This window comes from Fistularia commersonii, chromosome 11 (genome assembly GCF_037954325.1).
Source record: "Fistularia commersonii isolate RoL2024-O1a breed Wild chromosome 11, RoL_Fcom_v1.0, whole genome shotgun sequence".
Classification (NCBI taxonomy): domain Eukaryota; kingdom Metazoa; phylum Chordata; class Actinopteri; order Syngnathiformes; family Fistulariidae; genus Fistularia; species Fistularia commersonii.
Window position 1 is genome coordinate 6,817,890 of NC_141294.1, and position 8,328 is coordinate 6,826,217.

Consider the following 8,328-nt stretch of genomic DNA (forward strand, 5'->3'; position numbering starts at 1 on the left):
GGGGTCGGCGTATTAGAGGCCAAGATACCGACTGCCCTCACAGGGGGGGGCTGTCCATGCCGATTTTTACAAACCAAACGGCTGCTAATCACAAACTCATGAACGGCTAAGGGCCTCGCAAATGAGCACAGAGATGGTGTTATGATGTTTGCAGAATGCGCCGGCCCGTTGCCCATCCAAATCGCGAGGAGTTTCGGGCCAGTCTTTGTCTGTGGATCTCAGCTTGGCCAGTGGTCTGGTCCCAGCAGGGACTGGGATCTAAAGGATTTGAATAGAGCTTCAGCAGCTTTTAAAAATAAGCTTGTTGGGGAGATGGCTCTTTGCTGTACAGCGGTGGATCACAGTGACGGGAGAGAAACAAGTTGAGAGTCTCAGTCACAGAATTAAGATTATGTGTGGCTGTTTTATCTGCATTGGTAACTGCATTGCATGGCAACTGGATCTGAACCATATATATATATACTGCTCAAAAAAATAAAGGGAACACTTGAACAACACAATGTAACTCCAAGTCAATCACGCTTCTCTGAAATCATAGTGTCCACTCAGGAAGCAACACAGATTCATTTTGACTTGTTTTAAGGACATTACATCAAAGTTGGATCAGCCTGGAGTTTGTTTTTACACTTTAATTTTGAGTGTGATTCCTAATCAGACCTCCATGGGTTGATACAATTGATTTCCATTGATCACTTTTGTGTGATTTTGTTGTCAGCACATTCAACTGTGTAAAGAGCAAAGTATTTCATAAGAATATTTTATTCATTTAGATCTAGGATGTGTTTTTTAAGTGTTCCCTTTATTTTTTTGAGCAGTGTATATATAATGCCATACCTGGTTAGGAGACATTTCACCAGCTTCACTGAGCTTAGTCAAGATCCTTACACTGAATTTCAACAAAAAGTAACTGTTTTCATGCCATAGTTAACACAGCCCTAGACTTAGCACCTTGATTCTTTGCTTCAGGTATTCTCGAACAACCTACAAATCAAACTTTGCTGAAGTAAAGGCACGGATGAAATTTTCAAAAGTAAAAGTCTTCATTCGACAGAAAAATACCATGCCCTTGTGAGTGTTGTAATATTATCCCTTTCTACTGTATTATGAAACAACTCTTTACTACCTTTATAGTGATGCTTGACATTACAGCATGAATTAATTGACTGGAGAATATCTTTGTCTTATGACCCTCGGGGTTTTTCAGTTTCGCTTCACTCTGTTTCCTTAGATAGCATGTTTGCATTCAGAATGGAAGGAATAAGTGAAAGTCGATTATTTCCTTGGTATAAGAAAATAAATATAAATAAGATGGAAATTATAATCTCTCACCAGAAATATGGCTCTTTGTATTAGAATGACATTCAAAGCACACTGCGCCATCAGGAGCAACATTTCATTGTTTATATTCAAGGATGACAGCATTTTACTGTTGATTTAACTGCATGATTCTCACTTTTGCCTTGACGTTACTTTTGAGTTATACTTCATCATCCCCCATTATCCTTCCCTTTAAGCCTGTTCTGTTTCATGCTCAAGGCTCATCATCTTTTCAGCACAAGTTCTATTTACCGAAAGGCTGTGTCTTGGTAATGCAAGGCCACCCTCCTCTATGACAGACTGATCAGTGCTTTCTGTAACCCTTTTACTCCTTGACCGCACACAACACACGCGCGCGCATGTGTACATGCACACACACACGGTGAAAATGGACTGTTGGAAGCGGGGGAAATAGCATATGATGGAGGACACGAACAGTGTTGGGTGGAGTTACGCTGATTAAGTGATTGTGACCAATCTGTTACTGAAATGCTTTCTTCAATCCTACAGATAGCATCATCCTTGGGCTTTATCTTTGTTCTTGAACTTATTTTAAACATTCCCCTCTGCTCTCGCTTCATTACATACTGTCCTCTCCTTTTGGCATCCAGTTTCATTACTGGAGACTTATCTAATACATCCTTCCTTTCTGTCACTGTTTATTGTGTGGCAGGGATTTTAAGATTAGCCGTTCCCACATAGCCCTTAACGCTACTGCATAATGAAGACTTGATACACCAAGCCAGTTCTGGCTAGAATGCTGTGCTAAGAAGAAACCAAATAATTATTTATAGTTGAAGTAAATTAATTAGACTATCTAAAAAATAGATAGAGGCAAAGGCGTGTGTGTTTAATTTGAAATGACATATCTGCAATGCATTTTTTCATTTTATAATCCTGTACCAAATACGCTCTGTGCATGATATTTCCATTCAGAGCAGATTATTTGCATATAGGTTGCAAAGTATGAAAGGGTGTCTGATGTTATTTGATTGATGAGGAAAAGTGAGCATTGAATCAGCCGATACGGAGTCGTCCCATTAGAGCAAGATAAGGCCGCCTGAATGTTTCCATTCATTCATTCTCCATACCGATTATCCTGAGCAGGGTCACAGGGGTGCTGAAGCAGATCCCAGCTGACACTGAGGTGAGAGATGGGGTTTAACCCCGGGCCGTCGCCAGTCAATCGCACGGCCACATACAGAAACACGTAACCCTTCACAAGGACAAATTAGAGACAGCAATTAACATACTGCATGGTTTTGGACTGACGGTGGAACCCGGAGAAACCCCACATAGGCATTGGGATAATGCGGCAACTCAAAGACAAAGGCCCCACTCGGAATAATTTCTTACGATGAGACAGACCTGCTAGGTAAGGCATCCCCATAATGCTGCTTTTTCCAATTCACTGCGAAGCAGCACGGCCTCATCAATCTCTATCTGCTATACACATAAGTCATTTAATTGATTTGATGAGTCCTGAAATTGTCCTTTTGTAGTGCTGTGAATGCTGTATTGGAGAGATATTTAAAAGCGTCTTTGAGTGAATCCATGGGTTTCAAGGTAAGAAGGAAAAAACTTTTTCTTCATCTTAAATTGGATGTAAATCATTTGCTTGTCACTGTTCGATCACTCATCCTCGCTGGTAGAAAATCTTGGGAGAAGCACACGCACGCTTACTTTTGAAAAATTAAAAAAATGGAAATTTGGTTTATTTTAATTTAATTAAAGTGAAGGCTCATTTTGCTAAGCACAAAACATGCTTGCAGTGTATTAAGGCTTTGAAGAACGTTCTTTGATACTCCAAACATCGGCTCTTAACCCTGTTTTTTTTTTTTTTACTATTACCATGTAGCAAAAGTATTTTTTAAATCAGTGTTGCCATGTGTCTGAAACCATGTTAGAGGATAAAGAATGATCAAGTAATCCCTTAAAGTAATCACATATAAATTATGCAGGTGGTCCCAGCGATCCTGACAACTTTTTATGTACAGTATTCAACAAAGTCTTCCTGCATCTAAGGTCAAAAACCTTAAGATAGGTATGTGTTTGGCATGATTATATTTAATATTTCATTTGATGTTTTTTTTGTGTGTGAAATCATATGTAATGCTATGTTAGTAGTTACATTTTTTTAATGGGACAACTATGTGATGTCATGTTAAATTTGTCATAACATTCTTTAAGTCAGCATGGGAATTTTCATACTCTATTTCATTTACACATTAATTGCTCAGATCACAGTCATTAACAAAGGACTTTCAGTCTAAGGGTAATTTAGAGTAATATTTACATTAATATTATTTTACATTATTTTATTTTATTGCTTTACCTCAGAAATACATTGAAGGAGAAAAAAAACCTTAATGCCTAGTTCTCTTGAGGCCAGAGTGTATCATCTAGAACCTGTTGAAAGATTCAAAAAATCAATAAAATCTGTTCAAAAATATTTCAACTACAGCTAATGGATAAAAAAAAAAACAATGGTTCAACCATAATACTCTAGGTTATACAAAGGACATATAAAAGGATGAGAAAGAAGCAGACAATTATATCTGCCTCTGAAAAGGAGGCAATGTTGTCTCTATTATTACACAGAGGATTACACAAAATCTAAAATGAGTTGAATGCAGTGTGACGGAGCAGGGGTCAGAGCGCAACCGAGGTGTAAAGAGATCTGAATGATGTGGTATATGCATTGATTATTTTCTCTTTTACTAACATTGTGAGATTTGACATTTTGACATGTTTGGAGTCAGAGGGGGGACGGACTTCTCTCACAATTCACCTTGTCAATACAACAATACAGAGGTATGTTGGCAAACACGCATTTCAGCTTGGCTGTGCTATTAGGAAGCAGTCAGGAATAAACGCTGTTTGGTTGACCATCCAGAGCAGAAATGTGAAGTTAGGTCAAACTAATAAATCCCATCACCTCTCAACAGAGGATGTCTGTCACATTCCTCATAGTTTCTCACCTGGTTAATTGATTACAAGATGGATTGTACAAAATTATACTTGAAACTCTCCCCTTCAGTTATTAAAAGAAATGTTAACATTCCAAAGTTCTTGTTCCATTTCCTAATAGATGCTGCCATGACTTGTTTGCAGTTTACAGACAAAGAGTTTGAGTTTGTCTCATTCAGGCTTTGGATTTGATCCATAGGTTTTTTTGCTGGAAATTGATAAAAATGTGTGTTAACTGCTCAACACACTTGCATGCATCCAGGGTTTGATGAAGACATCAAGAAGGTCATAGCTTTTAGGGACATACCAATTTAATCTGACAAATAACTTCCTATCAATTATCATAGCTGTTGTGGCACCACACAAATCAACCATTTAGCAAGTGTTGATTCCAAGTTTAAGTCAATGGCACAGGGTTAAGTAGTACAAGTAGCAACATTTGGGGAGTAAGGGTGTGTACTGCTGCTTGTGGAGGGCACTGTTGCATTGCTAAATGAATGTAGGGGATTCAGGATCTGAGACTAAAATTATTGAGTCTCGAGGCCTTACAAATTAGGTAATAACTAACATTATGCATGTTGAGTGTAATCATAATAAAACATATAGATGCACAACACTGCTGCTGTATAAATGAACCTGTCAAATTAAGACCAATGGCTTTTTCAGGGGGTATTTGGTGAAGGTTCTGACTGGAAGGTCAGTGCTGAATTACATGCAGAAAAGTGAGGAACTGGAAATCCTTGAGGCTGTGCTCTAATTACTAAGCTGGAGAAGCTAATTTAAGAAAAAAAAAAAACAAGGGTAAATTTCAAGAAGGCGTTGATACTTGTCAGCTAGTCCACAGTTTAAGTCAAATATGTTGTAATGTTTGTTCATGTCTTGCATTTATGTATTTTTTTTAATTTAGTATCATTCATTTTATTGAAATAAAATTTGGAAAATTGCCCTGAATGAATGAGTGAGTGAATGGTTGTTTGTCTATGCATGTGGCCCTGCCATTGACTGGCGACCAGTCCAGTGTGTACCCTGCCTCTTGCCCGATGACAGCTGGGAAAGGCTCCAGCATTCCCCGTGACCAGGATAAGCGGTGGAAGATGGATGGATGGATGGATGGATGGATGGATTGATGGATGGATGGATGGATGGATGGATGGATGGATGGATGGATGGATGGATGGATGGATGGATGGATGGATGGATGGATCTTCTTCTTCTTCTCCTCCTTACGGCTTTTCCCTTCAGGGATCAGCACAGGGAATAAACCCTCTCAATCTAACCCTATTCTCTGTATCCTCTCTCACTACATCCATAAATCTTCTCTTTGGTCTTCCTCTGAACCTCCTGCCTGGCAGCTCCAAATCCAGCATCCATCTACCAATATATTCACTATCCCTCCTCTGTACATGACCAAACCATCTCAGACTGGCTTCTCTGACCTTCTCTCCCAAAATCTAACATGTGCAGTTTCTCTGATAGACTCATTCCTGATCCTTTCCATCCTGGTCACTCCCAAAGAGAACCTTAGCATCTTCATTTCTACAACCTCTTGCTCTGCCTCCAGTCTTTTCGTTATTGTACCATCCGAGTTCCTCTCTTTCACACATATATTCTCTGTCTTGCTGCGACTAACCTTCATTCCTCACCTTTCCAGAGCTTACCTCCACCTCTCTAGATTTTCCATTAATTTTCTGCGCTCATTACAGATCACAATGTCATTTGCAAACATCATGGTCTATGGAGATTCCTGTCATCAACTTCATCTGTCAGCCTGTCCATCACCACTGCAAACAAGAAGGGGCTCAGAACTGATCCCTGATGAAGTCCCACCTCCACCTTCAACTTCTCTGTTGCCCCTACAGCACACCTCACCACTGTCTCACAGCTAGCATACATGTCCTGCACCAGTCTAACATTCTACTTGTACTTCTCTACTACTCCAGACTTCCTCATACAAGAGTTCCTTTCTTGGCACCCTATCATATGCTTTTTCTAGGTCTACAAAAATGAAATGCAATTCCCTCTGGCCTTCTCTGTACCTTTCTATTAGCATTCTCAAAGCAAAGACTGCATCTGTAGTACTCTTTCTCGGCATAAAGCCACAAATGTTCAGAAATGCTAACTTCTTCTCTCAGTCTAGTTTCCACTACTCTTTCCCATTACTTCATTGTATGCCTCATCAACTTTATCCCTCTATAGTTGCCACCATTCTGCACATCCACCTTATTCTTAAAAATGGCCACCATCACACTTGTTCTCCATTTCTCAGGCACCTTCTCACTCTTCCAGAACTTCTCCTTCTCCTCTAAGTCACATCCCACCTGCAGAGCCACTAACAACATTGAGCATCACACTTTCGATTTCCAGTTTCAGTCTCATAAGTCCATTTGACATTCTTTTCACCTCCAGAACATTCCTATCAAACTCCTCCTTCAAGAAAACTCCAACTCCATTTCTCTTCCTGTCAGTACCATGATAGAACAACTTAAAGCCTGCTGCTAAGCTTCTAGCCTTACTAACTTTCCACCTGGTCTCCTGGACACACAATATATCCACCTTCCTTCTCTGCATCATGTCGACCAACTCTCTACCTTTTCCTGTCACTGTCCGGATATTCAAAGTCCCTACTCTCAGTCCCGGACCTTTCCTTTTCTCTCTCTGCTTCCGAACAGACCTTCCCCCTCTCCTTCTTCGACCCACAGTAGCCCAATGTCCACTGGTACCCTGTAGGTCATCGGTACCAGTGGCGGTCGTTGTTAACCCGGGCCTGTATTAATCCGGTATGAGATCAATCGTTTTGATTCGCGAAAAAAGGAAAAAAATGATAAAAAATAGTGTACCGGTATAAGGTTATAAAGTAATAATAATAGTAATGATAAATTTAAGAAGAAAGAAGAAATGAAAAAAATGAAAAATAACATCTCTTAAAGGAGTTAAGGGACATTACTAGGGTTGTATGAAAAGTGCTATATTGCGATATGTATTTCATTTTAACAAGTTTCCCAACAAGTTTTGATTCAGTTCATTAATGTTACAAAACACCTCATAAAATAAAAACAGTATTCAGAGCGAAGGCTGTATTTGCCATCAGAGCATGAAGATATTATTATGCTCCCGACGAACGTCTTGCTCAGGTTTTGGGGACAGCCCGACTCTTCAAAGTGTCATTAATTATTAACAATGCAAGGCACAGCCGAAATGGCCAATTTCCCTGTTGTCTCTATGACTTGAAGGGTGCTCGAGGGCGAAGACCTGCAATTAGCTGTTATATGTGGGTGGCCATTTTAGGCAGCATCAACTCTTGTTAGAAGCATGACTGCGGAGGGAGAGGAGAGTGACACCCCCTCCATTTAATTATCCTTCCCCTCTTCCTTCAATATGAAGACATTAAAGTTGATTAGTCTTTCTAATTAGGTTATGCTTTTTGATAGCACTTATGTTTTTTGCTTCTGGCTTAATCTCATTTTTTTTTTTTTTTTTTTGCATTCTGCATTTCCGCATCTTATTTTCTTTTTATTCTAGTCATCGTTGCCTAAAAACTGAAATCAGGAGCGCATTGTGGTCAAAGTATATAATGCGTGCATTTTTTTTTCTTTTTTTCAGGACACATTTGACCTCTTTTAAATGTCTTGTTGGAATCAAAGACAAATAATGTTTCTCCTAAACAAACAGAACAGTAAATCAGTTACATGGGAATGAAACCACAAGAGCCACTTAACCCAAGCTTTCAAATAACAGCTAAATCTGATATTCCGACCCCCAGCCCCCCAAAACCCCCTCTTGCAACACTACAAGGGCATGACTGAGCAGAAAAAGGAGACTCCTCATCTGTAAGATTAGGTTTGGCAACTCGACTCCTCTCCTCTGGATGTCAGATCAGTGGAGTAAATTATATTGAGATTCTCTCAGAGATGACAGATGAAATCTGTCTCTTTAGGCTTGATGTGGAGCTGCAGGTGATACATGATACGTGATAAGACGATGATGTCACAGCCGCAGGTGGCTGTGAACCCCCAGCCCAGCCCCCACCAAAGACCCCTCCAC